This window comes from Triturus cristatus, chromosome 7 (assembly GCF_964204655.1).
Source record: "Triturus cristatus chromosome 7, aTriCri1.1, whole genome shotgun sequence".
Taxonomy (NCBI): domain Eukaryota; kingdom Metazoa; phylum Chordata; class Amphibia; order Caudata; family Salamandridae; genus Triturus; species Triturus cristatus.
Window position 1 is genome coordinate 333,077,291 of NC_140590.1, and position 19,013 is coordinate 333,096,303.

General features: G+C 44.2%; 1 protein-coding gene across 4 annotated transcripts in view; it reads left to right on the forward strand.

The window, feature by feature from the left end:
- LOC146809607 (BAR/IMD domain-containing adapter protein 2-like) overlaps positions 1 to 19,013 on the forward strand; it is a 331,432-nt gene that overhangs the window by 203,687 nt on the left and 108,732 nt on the right. The gene's annotated exons all lie outside the window — the stretch shown is intronic.

The following is a 19,013-nucleotide window of genomic DNA, read 5'->3' on the forward strand; positions in this document are numbered from 1 at the left end:
TTTGCTGGCATTGAGCTGTATGGATCTTGTTATCCTAGCTATGTGCCTTAGGAAATAAAGAGTTCTGGAAGTGCAACCGACTGAAGTAATCTCTACAATTAACCACGAATTACGTTCATCTTGTGGTGGGGGGGCAAAAGTACTGTTATAAACGACCCATCGCTTAAAATGCATCTTAGTCGGTAGGATTAATGATAACAAGCTATTTGCATAACTTGGTGGATTTGAACACAGTTGCCCCTCCTTGAATTAACAAGCATTTGACAATGCAATAGGTCTCGCATTTACTAGAGTTTGAGCAATTGGCATTGTAAATGGCAATGCGTTTTAATATATCTATGTATGTAATCACTATGGCTACAGAAATAAACATAGACATTGTTTTAGGAAATAACGGACTAAGGTTTAAACGTGTCAGGCATACGCAATTAATAAGCGTCATACATTAAAGCGCTTAAGCTAAACATTAATGCTCAGCATAGTATAACGCCTAAGTGGCATTTTACGAATCCTGCTACTGCACCCAAACAGGTTACAGTAATAGCCGACCTACCAAAACGACGTAAACTTTATGTTTCTGTACTATGACTAGTGGCTATATACAACAATGCTATACTTTAGGACTAATTTAGCGCTATAGAAAATGGCCCAAAAAGCAAATACATTTTTAAACCATAAAATGCTACAAAGGTAACATAAATTTCCCCCCTACAACTACGGTACAAACTGTGAGCCCTATCGGCACCTCTTCCAAGAACCTGCCTGGACCCGGCCAACTTAAGGTCCAAACTAAAGTGTAGTAATAATAGCAGTTTAGCATATATAAAGCATAGGCAAATATTTTTCTCCCTAAAGTAACCACTGCTTAAAGTTTGCCCTTCTGTATCATTTTTATTTTCAAAAGCTTACTCGCCCGCTTGGAGCAGATTCAGTCTCCAACAGCCACTTAGTAAAACAAGCAAACCTGTTTTTAGAACACTCATGTTCCAAATTACCGGACCTCTTGTTAACATGCATCTCCCTCTCGTCTATCTAATAAGACACTTGTACATAATGTGGACGGCACTGATACTTACACAAATTATTAATCCAATGCCAGGCAAATTACAAAATACAGAAGGCCTCTCAGTGGCTCTGCATCGCTGCAGCTCATATGACAGCCGAGTCAAGTAAAATAGTCACCTATTATAATAGTAAAAAAAATGCACAGCCCCATTAGACCCCGTTGCAGTACCTGCTTGGACCCGGCCCACTTAAAGCAGTAAGTAAAGTGTAATGCTAACAACAATTAAACATATAGAAAGCAAACGCAAATTAGAGTAGCTGTTTCCACATAAATAATTAACTGCCAAATAAAGCGTTACTGTATTAATAATAAAAACGGGCTAGTCATTACGGGCAAATTTCTAGCATAAGACAAACGTTTCCGCCTTTGAAGTTTGCAGAAAGCTGGTTCTAGTCACAGCGCTACATGTAAGCTCAAAATCAGTGTTTAGCATATCGTACCGCACAAGTGACATTTTGCTGCTACTGTTAGTACCGAACATCTAACTAAACTAAAATTACATCTACAAAAAGCCATAACTATTGCCTTTATAAACGTTTATGAGCACACATATATGTGGTAAAAATACATTGGCCTAAAAGTAAATTAATAGTTACAGTGCTTTGTGTATATGCTAAATGTCGCTGGGCAAAAGACAAACAAAATACCAAACTAAAACAATGTGTAGTGTACCTCAAGTTAACTTACAAATTATTTCCTAGGCGTAGAAAAGCCTATAGTGTTCCGTCTGAAAACGTGGTTTTGGGGGGCCAAAAGCAGACCGAAAGTCTGCGATAGTGTGATGTTTTCGAGTGAAAATCGACACTTTAGAAAGGAAACAAGGGCAGGCTAATGAAGCGCTAACAAGCAGAGAATGGCAGATTAAAATCTACTCGCAGGCAGCATCTGTAGGATGCAAAACAAGCTGGTAAAGTTGTGTTCACACCAAAGCACGCCGGAAACAATCTAAACAATAGGTCTCGCTTTTGGGACCTTATAAGTATTTAGTTATGCAACTGTTGCATGGCTAAACACTTATAAGGTCCCAAAAGCGAGACCTATTGGCTATGCCAATGCTTGTTGTATAAGGTTCAGTGGCTGCACGTGGCTATAAGTCAGTGGTCTCATGCTTAAGCCTAGAGAGTTGCCTGCTATGGGGGACCTTAAGGCTCAACTAGGGGGACTCGTCAATGACCCCAGGCATTGTAAGTGCGCACCGTGTTACAGAGCTCCTTCAATGTTCAATGCGCCGGCATACCATATATTACACTCGAAAGGGTCATCTGCAGTGCAGTGGCATGACTGACTCGGGCATGCCATCGCTGCCGCTCCACGGGACGATCAGATGAATGACAACAAATTACATTTTCATTTACGACCAAATGCCCTCGAACCCTGCGCGTGCGGGCTCCAGATTACACACGCCTTTTTAATGGGGGGGGGGGGGGGGGAAATCGCTCAGGAGGTGTTTACACGAACAGAAGTAATCAAGGGAAGTGCTCCCTATCTCCCCACATCTCATTTTAATTACCCCACAGATCTGTCTGTGCATGAGTGTGATTGACACGTGCATGCTCGCTCCCTAATAGGTATTATATGGAGAGTGAAGACGCGCAGCATCCCGAGTTCAGAAAACGATTTTAGTACTATCGGCTTTTTGCATTAAATAAGGCCAATCAGCTATTGAATATATCAGTTCGGGGGTGGTTTAACGGCGGTATTGTGTATTTTCCCACTGGGGAAAGGTATATTACCAAGAAATTGCTGAACTTCTTCCGCTTCACCATCAAGGCTACTCCAGTGCTTGAGATGGAAACATGAAACTGAGATGGAAACGACGGAACACCGGTACTCGCCCTCTCAAAATAACAAGTTTAAAGTAAACAAGCGCGCACTGAAGCTGACGGAGTGGGAGGGGGAGTGGGGGCGGGCACGCAGGCTGCCAAATGGTGCGATGAATCACGGCTAAAGTGAAAGCAAACAAGTGGTTGCAGGACTCCAAATGGTGCGCGCGCCCGGACGGGTCACATGCACTGTAGTTGGAGGCCTGCAAAGCCACTGTTTGCACTTCCAAAACGCGCTTACTATAAGTCTCGCCAGAGCCAGCGCTAAAGCGCTGGTCAGGCGAGACCTAAAAATGACACCATGTCCAAATGTCCTTCTCCGGGATCTCAGATCTCTTCTTTTATGTTCTACTTTTAGTGTCGACCTTCCTGCATCAAAGTGAAACTCTGTCCTTTCAGCTAAAAGTAGCCCTAGCGCTTATACAGTCAATCCCCGCGGAAACGCGGAAAGGGGGGTGGGTGTAAAATTTTGGGGTCACACACAATATTGTCTCTGTTACCACACTCAACAAGCTTAAACACCCCACTTGCCTGAGACTGGCCCAGCTTTTCTCCAGCCTCCACCGTGTTTACAACGCACGTGTAATCCTCAGTAGCAACTAGCAATTGCGCAGACGCTCACCTTTAACCTCTCCACTTTGAATTCTCATTGCTGAAGACAGTCTGACCTCTCACCCGTCTGCTAAGGAAAAGCTTCCTGACGACTAGTGAACGTGGCGGCCATCGTTTAATAACGACGGTCAGTTTTCTTATAGCCCAGTAAGGTTTGAATTTACGATATATTTATTTTCATTTTGAGAGTCTTGTCAAATTGATTTGTGCGCGGATACTGGCACGCTCAGGGCTGTGTGCGGACTGGCCAACAGTGAGCTGGGCTGTACACACCCCCGTGCAGTGCGCAGCAGGTTTTCCCTGCAGCTTCCCTCGTGGCGCAGCAGAACCTGCAACTGTGGAAGGGTGATTCATTCATGTGCCATCAGCGTTCTACCGCGCGATGAATGGAATAAAGTCTATAATGGAAATACGTAGGCGATCTGGCCGGGAAAGGTAGCCCAGACTGATGGAATATTCTAGAAAACTCTTTTCTATGATTATGTTAATTTTACGCCCAGGAGCCATCTTTGACCACGTGAAAAGCTTCTCCCTCGCCTCCGCCTCTGTGCGTTTCAAGTCGCGCTCTCAGCTCACCACAACACGCCTCCTTTTCCAGATAGCCTTCACATTGGTTTGTAGTTGTACCCCTACGTGCGGATTGGGGCTAGAAAGCTGCCCGCCCACTTCAAAAATTCTCAACGTTGTGCTCACATTCCCCACCCTCACAGATTGCATCACACGGCTTGCCCCGCAGCTATCAGTCCAGGGTGAAATGCTGTGTGCACATGCGCAGATTTTTGTGTGGTTGGGTGTGGTTGTGTGTGTGGTTGTGTCACGGGGCAGCGAAGGGGACAGAAGGAGAAAGGCACAGAATCACGGGGGCAGCGAAGGGGACATAAGGAGAAAAAGGCACAGAATCACGGGAACAGCGAAGGGGACAGAAGGAGAAAAAGGCACAGAATCACGGGGGCAGCGAAGGGGACAGAAGGAGAAAAAGGCACAGAATCACGGGGGCAGCGAAGGAGACAGGAGAAAAAAAAGGCACAGAATCACGGGGGCAGTGAAGGGGACAGAAGGAGAAAAAAAAGGCACAGAATCACGGGGGCAGCGAAGGGGACAGAAGGAGAAAACAAGCATTGAAAATGCAATAGATCTCCCCTTAGATTAAGTTAAAGCCATTTGCTTTGCTGATGGTATTATATAGCAAAGCAAATGGCTTTAACTTAATAAAAGGCGAGGCCTATTGCATTTTCAATGCTTGTTTTTAAATGGTGTAAATCCGTTCAGTAGTTTTTGAGAAATTCAAAAAATAAGAGTAAAAAAATCAATTTCCCATAGGAAACTTTGCGCAAGGCTGCAGCCGAAACTACTGAACGGAATTACCCCAAATTTGGCAAAAAGGTAGTGCTTGGATCAGAAAGCGACCTTTTTGTCAAATGGTGTAAATCCGCTCAGTAGTTGCTGAGAATTTAGAAAAATAAAAGTTTTGATATCTGGGTGGAGCCTAAGTCCCGTGCACGAGCTTCACTGTGATTGGCTGTCAACACTCCAAACCAGGAAGTGTTGGTAGCAATCTTGTGGCTCGGCAGAATCAAGTCACCAGAAAACAGAGAAACAAAGGTATAAAACAAGAGAAGGGGGCAGGGTAGAAACACCCTGACCCCCTAGGCCTGCAACGCAGCTCTGTGGCGCTTCGGGAGGTAGCTGGTGGGCTAGCTGGCCCCCAGGAACCATCAGGACTCAAGGGGAATTAATCCCCCAACTTTAAACCCGCCAGGGGGCGCGTGTGCACAGTGGTGAAGGGAGGGGGTGGGGCCTGATATGACATGTGTATACTTATGTAATCACTCCGCCAAAATCCAAACACTTATAAATTCACCATGCACTCTCCTTGCAGCACTCTAATCATCCAGTCACTACCCATGCACTCATGCAATGACTCATACACTGCTACAAAACCCTGAGCAGTCCTCCAATCACCCATCGCCCAGTCACTACCCATGAACTCCTCCAATCACCCAGCGAGCACCATGTACTTATCCAATCACTCAGCCAAAACCAAGGCACTTATAAATTCACCATGCATTGTCCTTGCAGTACTCTAATCTTCCACTCAGTACCCATGTACTCATGCAATGACCCAGGCATTAACTCCAGGCAAATACAGAGGAGGTCATGCTAATTACAGGGGTACCCCAACACATAGTGTTCCCTAGTGTATGTAGGTGTTTTTACTGTATTCTAAGTGTCTTTTAGCATAGCACTGGCTTCGGTCCTGATTAGTCAGAGTCAGTTACCACCAGTACCCGTCACTAAAAAGTTGGGGGCACAGGAGCTCCTCTGTTGGTTCTTTCTGCACATCTCTTGCTTCTTTTTGCGCTTTTTTTCCTCTTTCTTCACATGTCCTAACTTTGTAGGTATTGTTAGAAATTAGCATTTAAAAAACATTGAAATTCACTGAAAAAAACCATAGGTTTCAGGCACGTTATAGTTAGAAATTAGCATTTAAAAAACTTCTGAAATTCACTGAAATAACCATAGGTTTCAGGCATGTTATAGTTAGAAATTAGCATTTAATAAACCTCAGAAATTCACTGAAAAAACCATAGGTTTCAGGGACGTTATAGCTAGTTGGACATTTCACTCGTACAAAACCATAGAGATTACCCCGTTATAGTTAGTTCAGCTAACTATAACTCACTCCCCCCGCAATGCACTGCTGATGATGTCACATATTACATCATTCATGACATGGAAATGTAAGTTTTAGAAAGCTACCTTTACCCTGCCTAAAGTTGCTGGAGGCTAATTTTGCATTAGCTCTACATCCTCTACCTAACCTGTACGTAAATGAGGGGTGAAAACTGCTCCCACAAAAAAAGACAATGGACTGGGTGTGGGGAGGTGTTTCTTTCTGACGCAGGAATACAAGCAAGGGTGGACAAAGGATTTGTATTAACTTCAAAGGTACCTGCCCTGTCACAAGCAAATTTAAGTGACACCTGGAAATTTCCAGCCTTTGCCCCCATAGTCAAACTGGCACCAGACTCAAAGAGGGGACAGCTGTCCCTAGAACCGGTTTTGAGTAATCACAGAGTTACTGTGGCCACACTGCTGGGTACGCACACAGGTTCTGCACAAGGGGAGAAAGGTTTTCCATTCTTGGATTTTGAGGGTGAGGGGCGCTGTGGGATTGTTTGCTGTGGGGCTAGCAGGAACTGCTGAAAAAGTAGGTAGGGTTACTGCAGGAACTTTTACTCCGTTGGTTAGGAAGTGCCAGGCATCACCACCTCCCACCAGTAAATACCAGCCATAACTCTGGCACCACAGGCACCCACTGGAAATAATGTTTTGGGCCTATGGAAGAGCAAAAAGAGAACTGGGCCTGCTGTCTTTGACCTGAGAGGAACACTGAAGGACCAGACCTGTGCCCTCTTTTATCCAGGACTATAAAATGGACTACACGGGTCAGTTGGATGACCTCCTGTGTGGCTGAAGGGACAACACAAACTGCAAGAGGCCTTTTCCCTGAAGTGCCCAGCTGACCAGTGGCAACTGGACCAGGACTAGATTTTGTTTTTGACCTCTGTCTGACACCTCAAGAGTCTCTAAGTACTCTCTCCTGAGGCCCTGGTGGCCTTCCTTAGAAATGAACTCCCTTAGTTGTATGGGCACCAGAAGAAAGTTTGGAAACTTTTGAAAAAATTTCCTCCAGACATCCAGAGCTTCAGTCGCACTCTTGAAAAAGTATTTGACCGGTAGTTCCACAGCAGCTGATTGAATTTTAGCTTTGTCCCACTCAATGACCCCTGCACCTCTGAGGAAACAACAAAGTCCCATTCTACTTTGGAAATTTTCAGCAAGAAACTTCCAGCGTGATCAACCTGGTTAAGGTATCCAAACATTTGTTCCACGGTGCTCTCTACAATTTAAGCAACATGCTACTCAGGGAGGATTTTTCTTCTTAAAAAAGGGCAAAGCCCCATTCTGTTTTAAGATTTAGAACAATTTTCAATGCATTTCTTTAAAAAAAAAGTGACAAAGCCTCTTACTAAATTGGGACTTAAAAACCTTTTCAAACTTTTTGACATTAAACTTTTACCAAGACCAATCTACTTGCTGTATCCAACCTGTGCTCAATCGCGGTTGGCCTCCAATTGGGACTAGGTCTCACTGTACCATGACCATTAACTGGCATGGGTGCTTTGCACTTTTTGGTGCAGTTTCCCCTTAAAAACTTTAAAAATTAATATCCCATCTTGGATTTTTGTCATTTTTTTGTCATTTTCTTTATTAAATTTTACACTATTTTCTAATTTACTATGGTATTTTTATTGCTTGGTGTTTTGCTTCACAACTGTTTTGGTACTGCATACATATTTTTACACATTGCTCCAAGTTAAGTCTCTCTGCTCTGTGCCATAGCTACAAGGGGGTTGAGCTCAGGTTGATTTTGTAGAGGGTTCACTCTGACCAGAAGTGTTGTTGTTCCTTGAGGTGGGCAGGTGCCCACCCTAAATAATACTCCACTTTCTTACATGCACCAACGTGTGTGCACCTTTTTGTATGCATCTATGAGCCTCTACCCGTTTCTGTGTGGGTGTGTCTTTTTTCACCTTGCTTTTCTCTGTTACCCTTAGCTGCACCTGTATCTCTCTCACGACTGTTTTTCTTGTCTCCCCCAGAAGTGCCTTACTTCCTTCCTTTCCCTAATGCCTCTTTGTCTTCAACAGTTTCTTTGTCCCTTTTAGCCTCTGCATTCTATGTCTGCTCCTCTTCATTGTCAGACCTTGCTTCCCAATTTTCTATGGTATTCTTAATTTTTCAAAACTTTCAAGTGACCCAGCTGGGTTGAAACAACTATTTATTTAAAATTAAAAAAAAATGTTGCTACTGTGTTTGCTATAGTGGCTGTCTAAAATATTCAGGGAAGCAAATGCATATCATTGTAAAGTTCAAGGTCTAATTGCAACCTTTAAATATTGAAAAGTTAGGTTCATAGTCAGTTCCAAAAATAATAACCACAGTCATTCAAAGTAGAGATAAGAAAGCACCTTTACGAGCCTTCTCCCCCGCCATGAACAGAAGAGGGTAAAGGTAAACACCAAGTGATGAGGATATTGTGGACTCCCAGATGGTTTCTGGGGTTTCTAGATAGTACTTGGTAGAGCATATAAAAGGGAGGCCACATATGGCCACAAGACTTAGATTCAGGCTCACACAAATCAGACGTCCTGAATGTGGACCCGCGTAATCTTCGAGCAGTGGACAGAGTCCAGGCGGGGGTGAAACTGCTATTGAGTCTCTGAGATGTAGCCCCCACAGTGATTCATCATCCTGTGATGCTTGCAACACACACTCGGTCTCCATGCTATGCAAGCCCACACAAGCCACACACGCTTATGGGGAGGTGAAGGACCCCACTAGTGGAAGACTGAATGGATTTAACAGGGATAGACGACGTCCCTACAAGCACAAAAAAAGCTTGTGTCCATCACTATAGCTTCCATTTCCTCCGACCCTTTGGTCTCATAGCTTGGTGAGGAGCAGTATACTATGGGTGCACCAACAGACAGACCAGCAGAACATTGCTCTCTGTTGCTGAGCAACGCAAAACACATGGAGCACCTTCCATAGGCTGACAGATGTGAACTCGTCTGAGGAAAATACAAAATCAGCCAAAAAAGTCAATCAAAATGGCAGAATGGTGCAGCTGGCCACACAAAGCAAAAGTTGCTTACACCCTCGTTTCCATTCTCGGCACAATACAGCAGATAACAAACTTTTAAGGCATCTGGTAAAGAGATATGCGACCAGCAGAGGGGGGCTCGGTCTTAGGAAGCCTGCAGTCACAGTGAGAAATATAGTTTTTTTCACATTTACTTGGTAAATTTGCTCTGTTGGAAATTGCAAAATGTGTCACTGCTCAGTTTTGTTTTCGCATTGTATTGCCATGTCTACTAACCCCACAGGCAATACTCCCTGACTGCACTGTGTGCATGTCATTCTGTTCTTCTGTGTGTGCGTTTTACCATATTTCATTATTTATGGCTGTTTTACCAGTTTAGCTGTTAATCTGCCATAAGCGTTCCTCTGTCGTTATCTGTTCGATTACCGTTCTTTATACGTTTTTATATTCACTAATTCAGAGTTCATGCAAGGGTTTGTGTGAGGAATCCGCCACCCTCGCCCCCACAAACAACCACCTCAGAGAGAAACATGCTTCATGCACAAGATAGAGTTTCCTTTTCCTTTTCTTACTTAATATAACTAGAGATTATGTGAAAAGGCGCGAGCATGGGCATGATTAAAATAGGAAAAACAACAAACTGGCAAAAAAATCAATAACAAAACAATGCAGTGTAGAACTATTAAACTGAGTGCATCACAAACAACAAAATAACAACATAACCAAGCACAACCACAGAACCATGGCAGGATGGAAACCAAAATCAGTCCTTGTGAAAATGTGCAAACCAGCCCTACACTGTAGGAGGTTGTATCTAGAATAGGGCGACAGGGTACTCAGCCCATACTGCTCTGAGAGAAGACCATTTGTCTGCAGCCTACTGGAGAAATGTCGCAGTGACAGAATGGCCAGTCCGGCCTTGCCCAGAACACTACAGACATCAACATTACACATACAAAAGTGTTCAAACATAACCTACCTAAAAATACAACAGAAGTGCATTGCGGTCTCGTATAGTGCTATGTTAGTATATTGTGTTTTGTTGGTGTTAGGCTGTATTAGCTTGGTGTATGTTATGTTGTGCTTTGTTCTTGTGTTGATGTTGTATTTAAGTGGTGTGTAGTTTTGGTGTGTTGTGTTTTGTTATATTGACTAATTGATATGTTGAGATTTTGTTGTCTTCTTTTGTCGTTATATCATTGCGTTGTTAAATATTGTTGAGTTTGGTGTCGTATATTTAGGTATTGAGTCAGTGTACTGTTGTCGTAGTGTATTGTGTTTTTATTGATATGTTGTGTTATGTTGTTAGAAGCAATGTCATGTTGATATGTTGTGCGGAAGTTGTTTTTAGTTGGTGCTGTGTTTGTAAGTTGTTACAGCTTTTTAGTAGCAGTGTCTTGCTGATGTGTTATGTTGAGGTTTTTTTTTTTTGGTATGTTGTATTGTTCTGTTATGCCATATTGTGCTGTGTTGATGTGCTCTTTTTATTTTGTTGCGTTCGTGTATTGTTGTTTTGTACGTTCTGTTATTTTGTTATATGTTGTGTTTTGTTGTAGTGGTACAGTTTTGTGTTTATTTCTTATACCAGTGTTGGATTAATTTGTGTTATGTTGATGTTTTATTGCTACATTGTAATGTTGAGGTGGCATGATGCATTGTTGGTGTGTTCTTGTGTTGTGGTGTTTTTTTGTTGAGGTGCACTGTTAAGTCGTATTGTCCTTTTCAGTGTGCTGTTGTATTGGTTAGTTGATGTATTATTGCATTATTGTGAGAAGTTGGCCTGGTATATGCTGTTCACTAGTTAAAGTGGACACCTTGCACCAGTACAATTCGACTCTTATGGTAGTAGGTTTAAGACAACCTTTTAAAGAAAGCTATCCTAGTGGTAGCTGTGGAGAGTAGCCTTCAGGCTAAGGCTTTAGAGGAATGTAAAGCAGCTTGTTTTACCTTACAATCTCTTGAATCACTAAATGAAAGGACACCACACAGGTATATATAAAATATATATGTATTTATTACTAACAACTCTCTGCTAATCTCTTTATGAGATTAGAAGTCAAGGACATACGCACAAATCAACATTTCACAACAAGTTAAGCACAAATATGGCCGGGGCCCTAGGGGCGTACCAGACCATATACTAAAAAAGAGACTTACAGATGACGACTTGCAAGGGGACAAGGCCTAGGGCCTTCAGAAGTGCTGGGGCCTCACTAATCCATATAAAAAAAGAGAGGGGGGGACCAGGAGCTTGTTATGGTCCAGTGTCCGTGCTCCGTGTATCGTCTGTATCAATCAAAAAAGGAGACACTGTTCCAAAGTAGTAGAGAAAAGGAAACTAAAAAAACGTAAGAAAAGAGGGCCCTAGGCTATATAAGACCCAAGGGTTGGGAGGGGAAGCAGAGCTTATTTTCTCTTGTTGCCCTCACACACCCCGGAAGGTGTCATGCTTCATCATCGGGCGTTTTGCTCCTTGTCAGGCCGGCGCTGCAATGCCCTACGGGTCCCCCGAAGGGTCACTTTAGCGGAGATCTTCTTAGAGAAAACGCCGTTTGGTTCATGCGGGTGTGTGGTTTGGGTCCTAAAACTAGTAGTGGTGCAGTCGTGTGTATGATAGGTGTCTTTTGGTGTCGGGGCGCGGCATCGTTTTCAATGGGAGCCAAAGAAGACTTGCTGCTTGTGAAGACAGGAGAAGTGTCCGGTGGAATCCAAGGCTGGATTCAGAAGAAGGAAGACCTGAAAGCAGAGGGGACAGTGTTCAAAGTCACTTGGCAGTGACCCGGGGCAAGGAAGATGGATGCCCACAGTCGTCGGGTGATTTCAGGTGATCCACGGGTGTCTTGACTCTTCAGCCACGAGGTCCAGGAGGCGTCGATGACAACCAGGAGCTGGATTCAGCGTGTCCCACGAAGTCTGCAGCTTACTGCGGTGTCGGCGACCAGATTGGAGCCAGCAAGCCTTGGCCACATCAAGTATTGTGGAAAGTGTAAAATGTCAGCGGTGCAGACCAGCAAGGTCTGAGGGACTCACCCAGCGAGGGTAAGTCAGGGCAGGCCTGGAGCAACCAGGGGAGCCCTTTGTATTTGTAGAAAAGTCTTCTGCGGACTCACAAGCCAACCAGCAAGGCATCGCAAAGACGCCTCAGGAGGATACACTCAACAGGGGCCCACGGTCACTCGGGACGGGGTAGGCCTCTGATTGTCGGTGGAAATCCTGCTGGAGGTTTGGACCACACGTGGTCCAATGCGCAAGTTCGTAGAATGTCGTGAAGGGGTTGTACTCGAAAATAGTGCACGGTACCCAGGGATTGCGGTTCCTCGTCACTCGTGGGGTCCACTTGCCACAGCGTCGCTGGGACTCACGATGACCTTGAAGAAGTCAGAAAATCCTCTTCCTGGGATGCAGGGACTTCGAACTCCGGCAGGAGCGGGAAAGTTTGCGACCATTGATTGCAAGATTGGGTGCCTGCCAAGCAGGAGAGTCACTCCTTGACTCCAAGGGAGATTCCTCAGTCTTCCAGAGGTAGTGGAACGTCGAAGGTCCAGGATTCTTCTTCAGAGCATCGTCCAGGGATATCTAGTTTGCAATGGCAAGGGTTCCCTACCTTATACTAGAAGGAAGGGAGGGACTAGCTCTATGACCCCACCTATGGGAAGGTCAGGGGAGTGGGTGGCTGCACCCACTTCCCTTTGTCCAGTTTCGCGCCAGAGCAGGGGCATGTAGCCCCTGAGCCGGTTTGAACTGGTGTATGCACAGAGGAGCTTACTGTTCCCGCAGTGCAGGACTTCAAAGCACTCTAGGAGTGCACCCACCCAGCCCCAATACACTAAATCCTGTCTGGGAGGTGACCACGCCTCCCTGTGACAGGATGCCTATTGTTGGGCCTCCTCTACTGTGAGTTTCGGTCATGAGCAGGAGGGCAGCCCAGTGTCTGTGACTGGTGGCATCCATTTTATGATGCCAGGGCTCTTCAGGATTCTACCGTGTTTCCACAGTGGGTACATGTCTATCCCTCCAGAAGGGTGGGATCATACTCCCACACCAGTTACTGGTGTGGGGATATGATTCCAAAGCTTTTGACACCAAACACGACATGTTTTGATGCAGCCATCCCAGAGTTAGCATTTACCGCGAGGTTATAATGCACTAAAGAGTATATGGTTTGACCGCATTCACAAACAGCCCCAGAGAATAGACTCTGAGAGCTGCAGAGGGGCCCTGCTCAGGCAGAGGCACCCCCTCACATGGAAACCAAGCACCCTGCCCTCAGGATTGATAGGGCCTGCCTTAGGGGTGACTGATAGGTTTAAATGTGTGTGCAGGGAGAGATATAGTGAACCTATATCTCAGTGAGGAGTGCTAACACTACCTCACCCAGGCTGCAGTAGCAGGCCTGTGGTGTCAGATTTAGTCTGCTTCCCAGGGGTGGCATAATACATGCTTCAGCCCCTGGTAGGCCTGTGAAGTACCTATGCCCTTGGTACCTAAGGTACCATATACTAGGGGCTCATAAGGTACCACAGTATCCAATAATTAGTGCACCTAATATGCACTCCAAGTTGTTAAGAGAGAACAGAGAGGCTGGGGCCCTGATTAGCAGGGTCCCAGCCAGACTATAGCCAGAAACCAGTGTAAACATCAGAAAAAAAGTGGGGGCAACATAAGGTGCAGATCCTACTCTCCTACAATTATTATTAGGATTCCTTGTTGTACTGTGTTCTTTTTCTAAAGGAGGTCCTTCAGCAACCAGATAGTGAATACATAAGAATTATCTTGGCATTAGGTTCTCTTGCCTTTCAAGTGTGCCCAAAAGTGTTATAAGTTAACCCAGCAGCCCTATTAGGCAGGGTTTGGCACTCAAGCAGGATTTGACATTGCAATGTCAAAAAGAATTCCACAGGCCACACCTTGCATATTCTGTCTGTGAGGTTCAGTTAAGTCATCTCTACCTATCCAACTCAGCCTATTGTTTGCTCCCAGTAGACACTTTGCACATTTTCCACACCTATTCAAATGCTAATTACTGGCTGGTAGAAATGTGACAGCAGATGCAAGTTTAACCTCTGAGAAGTTTAGACGGGGAAAAGATATCTTTCTAAAAGTTTCTTTTGTTTATTATCTTATTATTTGGTAAAAAATCTTACTTCACCATTAAACTGGATTTTTAAGATATATATCAAACATAGTAGTTTAATTCTTTTTTAGCTAGTCCAATTCATGGGATACTGTATTAGGATTTTAATATGTACGCTGGTTTTCTACATAGGTCAGGCCTACCACAGTGAAAAATATTTTTGGGTTGTTCGCCGCTGTAAGGACATGTCAACATTAACTTTCGACATGGCCTAATTTTAAATGCCATGCTTTTTGCCTTGTGGGTGACAAGGCTTATGTATTTGTGACTTATTAATATTTTTGACATGTCAAACTGCAGTTTTTACCCTGCTACAGTCAGGCTGCAAATGGTATGCCTGCAGTCAAGTCAAGTCAAGTCAAAAAGCTTTATTTCGATAAAATGATATCATAAAAGCATTAATGTACAAGCTTATAAAGTGCAATACGATGGAAAAAGGGGAGAAGCTTATTGACGCCAAGGTACAAAATATGAGAGGTTTAAAAAATGTGCATTTTAAGGATCAATTTAAAATATATTCATTAAAACATTTATGCAATAAAAACATGTTAAAAAAGAATTCATGATTGTAAGTGTAAACATTTGGCCCTAATGTTCCAAGACCACCCAAGGAATTTTGCCACTCCACAAACTAGTACTGGGCTGGTATCGGAACGTAATATTCTCAGTGCAACCCGATAGTTCGACGTGCCCAGCAATCGACATACAGGTCCCAGCCATCGCCTTCTTGGTTTTGTGTAGGCTGGGCATTCGAACATAATATGTGCCGTATTTTCCACCAACCCACTACAACTCAAACAAGTGGGCGGAGTTTGATAGGGTGGGTTCCATTTGTTCATGTACTCGCGGGTTGGCAGTATATCAAGTCTGAATTGGATGTACAGAGATCTATCTCTGGGCTTCTGTACAAAGTCTAAATACGGCTCGAAGCTAACAACCAGTTTGTGCATAAAGAAAGCTTGGGTCAGGCTGCCTATGTCAGTACTACTGGATTCCTGAGCGTCTATCCATGCCCAATACACTTTCTTCAGAACTGTCTTGCTCAAAGTTGCACCTTGGTCCCAAACTTCACTAAGGCCTAGTGACAAAAAGGACTTCTTAATGGAGCGTAACCAGGGGATTTTGTGGGACCCCGGGAAATTTATTATTTCTCTTAGACCCTCTGTATACTTCGCTAGTTCAGGGGTACGCCATAATCGAACCCAGAAAAGCAGAGGACGTAATCTTGCCATATCTTTTATCGTATGTCTACCCAGATCTCTAAAAAGGGGCTTGAGTGGCGTTCCCCTCGGGAGTGAAACCAGCTCTCTCATAAATGTATTTTTATGCCTGCAGTCATTTTTACAGTGTCACTGTTGTGGATGCCACAATGGGTGCTGCAGTCCAGTAATGGCATTTAACTTACAGGCCCCTAGGTAGATTTGTAAAATATACTGGGGATTTAAAGGTGAGTTAAAATATGCAAATTAGGGGTATGCCAATTCCATAATGTTGAAAGTGGGAGCATAGGCACATTACCATTAGTTAGCAGGTGTAAAGTGCACAGAGTTCTACAGCCAGGCAAAATATAGGGTACAGCAAAAGATCTGTATAGCCATGCTTAAAAGGGGGATTTCCTACAGCGTTCCTTTCATCAAGTAAGAGTTTCTTTCCGTCAGTACTGTATAATACGGTGAACTAATTTTATGATATAATGCTTACAAATGATGTCCTTCTTAGCTCAAACTCCTGCATTTTGATAGGGCCACTTCTAGCACAGAGTGCGCACTTAATATGCCACCAGCACTCGGGTGACAAAGTACCCACAGAAGTAGCAAATGTGGAGGATAGATGGCAATAGCTAGGCTAAAATACTGAGCCTGAAGAAGAACCAACCTTGCATTGGCTGTGCGTATATGTGTGACCAACAGACATTAAAATGAACTAAAAAGCACCAGCTACATTTAGATTTAAAATACCTTACACCTAGTCTAGATTATATTATCATACCTTGTCCTTTTTGTCTGGGAAAAAAACTGTCTCAAAGAATCCTCCACAGTTCCTCAACTCAAGTATTGCTCATTAGCCACTTCTAGCCCTCTGCCTAAAGTCTGAAGTGTTCCAGCCCTTGTGGGAAAGGAACATGTTGCTGGAAAGTCAAACTATATTAACGTGCTAATGCTTTCTGAGAAGATGGCAGAAGCCAACTGCTGAAGGGTTATACATATGAAACCAATCAGAGTACAAATGATAATGCTTTTTTGGCCTTGTTCTGGTGCGGCAGATACAAAAGGAGCGAGAAATGCTTCTTGATTCACTTCAACTCACAAATAGGTCCCTTGTAATTGGCTTCCTTGTCACCTAGCTTTCCAAACACAAATTATGCTCATATTTGTTCCAACTGCTACTGGAAGATCTAGAAATACCACTATTCTTCAGCCAAGGTAGCGGCTCAAGCTGACCCAAGAGGACTCTTTGTGAGCAGGTGTTTGGAGACCTTCTGATTCATGAAGCTGCTGCCTATTTGCCTTACATGTGCAGTTCCTGCATAGGAGACTGCTAGTTTGAATGAGGTCATCACCAGAATGGTACCCTGGTACCCCATCAGACCTGGGTTCCGAGGAAGGGGGGAGGGGAGGCACCTAAATTCTCAATTTAGGGGCGTTTATGGGGAGTGACATGTAGTAGCCAATGGGCTACCTACCTTTATGGAATCAACACCCTCTACATGACCACTTTCTGTGGGAAGTGGGCATAAGCCCGACCCCAGAATTCTAATTCAATCCAAAACAATATGGAGCAGTCTGAAAACTGGGGTCCACATCAGCTGGTCCACCCTAAGGGTGGTGCTGGCTGAATGTAGGCACACCTCCTAATCTTACTAGTTTTCCCGCCTGTCTTGCTGCCAAAATGTGGGGTCAGGACACAGGGGTGGCCATCTCTATTTAGAGAGGCTTGGGTGGCATAACAAAGGCAGCAGGGTCTCTGAAGCTTCCCGCCCTGGAATGCACATACTGCGTGGGGCCTCTACCCTCAGGCCTGCTAGAGCCCTGACCTGGGTCCCAGTTTGAGCACTCCACCCTGGCAAAGCAGGGAGACCCTCCCAGGGCCTGCCACGCACCGCCCGAGGTACTTTGCAACACAGTGGGCAGCTAATGGAGCCCAGGCTCAGGGAATCATGTCTCTGGGCCTGCTGGAGCTCTGACCTGGGTCCCGGTTAGAGCTTTCCATCCCATCAGAATGAGGGACTGGCCTTCCGGTTGCTTGCGTGTACAGCTTCTCCAAAGTCCTTGCATTGTCGAAGGCAAACAACCAGTTGAAAGCAGGTCACCCATACTCTGTCCCCACTTTGTGACATCGCTAGCCACGGAAGGGAACCTCAGCCTAGGGGAGTGCACCCCATGCGCCTGCTGGAGCTCTGGCCCAGGTCCTGGTCAGACCTTTCCACCAGGGTGAAGGACAGAGGCCCTCCTGGAATCTGTGGAGCCGTGACCCAGGCACTTTATAACACAGCAGATAGGCCGATAAAACCCCAAGTCCAGCGGACCGTGCCCTTGGGCATACTGAAGCTTTGTCCCGGGTCTCAGAGCTTTCCTGGGGTGTTTAAGTGAATCTATCTGACCTCATGGAGCCCTGGCTGGGCCTAATTCTTCAAACAAGCCCTCCTGAGGGCTTCCAATGCAGCTCAGAATTCTGAACATGGAGTCACGTGTGTTGTTTGTTTATTTGCTTGAGTGTTTGTTTGTTTCTTTTTAATCCCTATGGTTTCATACAAAATGTCACTGGTGATGTTGGCGTACCAAATTTTAGTACGTGCATAGGCATGATAAATGTCGCACTGGCGTAGTTTCGCAGTCGCATAGGCATAATTTTGCACACCTCCCTTTTGCGGTTGATAACTTTTGTACCCTTTATCTCTTTTTAGCTACTGACTCTGAGTCAACACACGTTTCCCCTCATCCACTTTGCTGCTTTTGTATCAGACTTTTTCAGTGCTTATTATCGGATTTAGGCCATTGTGTATTACTCACACCTGGAAACTTTGGGGATTCATTCTGCATTGTCATATTTAAAGAAGAATTTTCCAATATTGAGGTTTTGTATGAGTGTGATTATCCACTGTGGTCCTTTGAATATCCAGAAGTGACAGGAGGTGCAGCACTTGCTATGGTATAATTTGTTTATTTCAAAGTATGTTGTTATTGTGCAAGGGAAATGAGGCTACTTCTGTTGTGATAATTAAGTTAAGGAATTGTGGTACATAATGCATGCTATTTTATGGAGTATAATGAAGTAAAACAACCAATAAAATAAAAATCAATACACTACAAAAAAGCATTGGCAAAGCCAATAGGGCTGGTCTTGGCAAAGAGGTGTGATGGTTAAAACCTGTGAAAACATGCCAGACATATTTTAAGAATAAAAATGTAAATTAATGAAAACAGTCATTTATTAAAATTTTAATACAGCAGTAAAGTGCGTCCTAGGAGGCAGGTGCACTTAGAACGGTTATAGAATCCCTTTTTATTGCACATTACAAGAAAATATATATGATGCTTATTAGTGTAATGGAAAGGTAATACAGACTTCAAATTACATACATTTACAGTTAGTCGGGTGGATACTCCATCACAAATATGACGGATATCCTGTCTGCCTTATTTACAGGTGTTTTAGATACTAATGCACTTATAAGAAATCAGAGATATCTGCCACAATTGTGAAGAG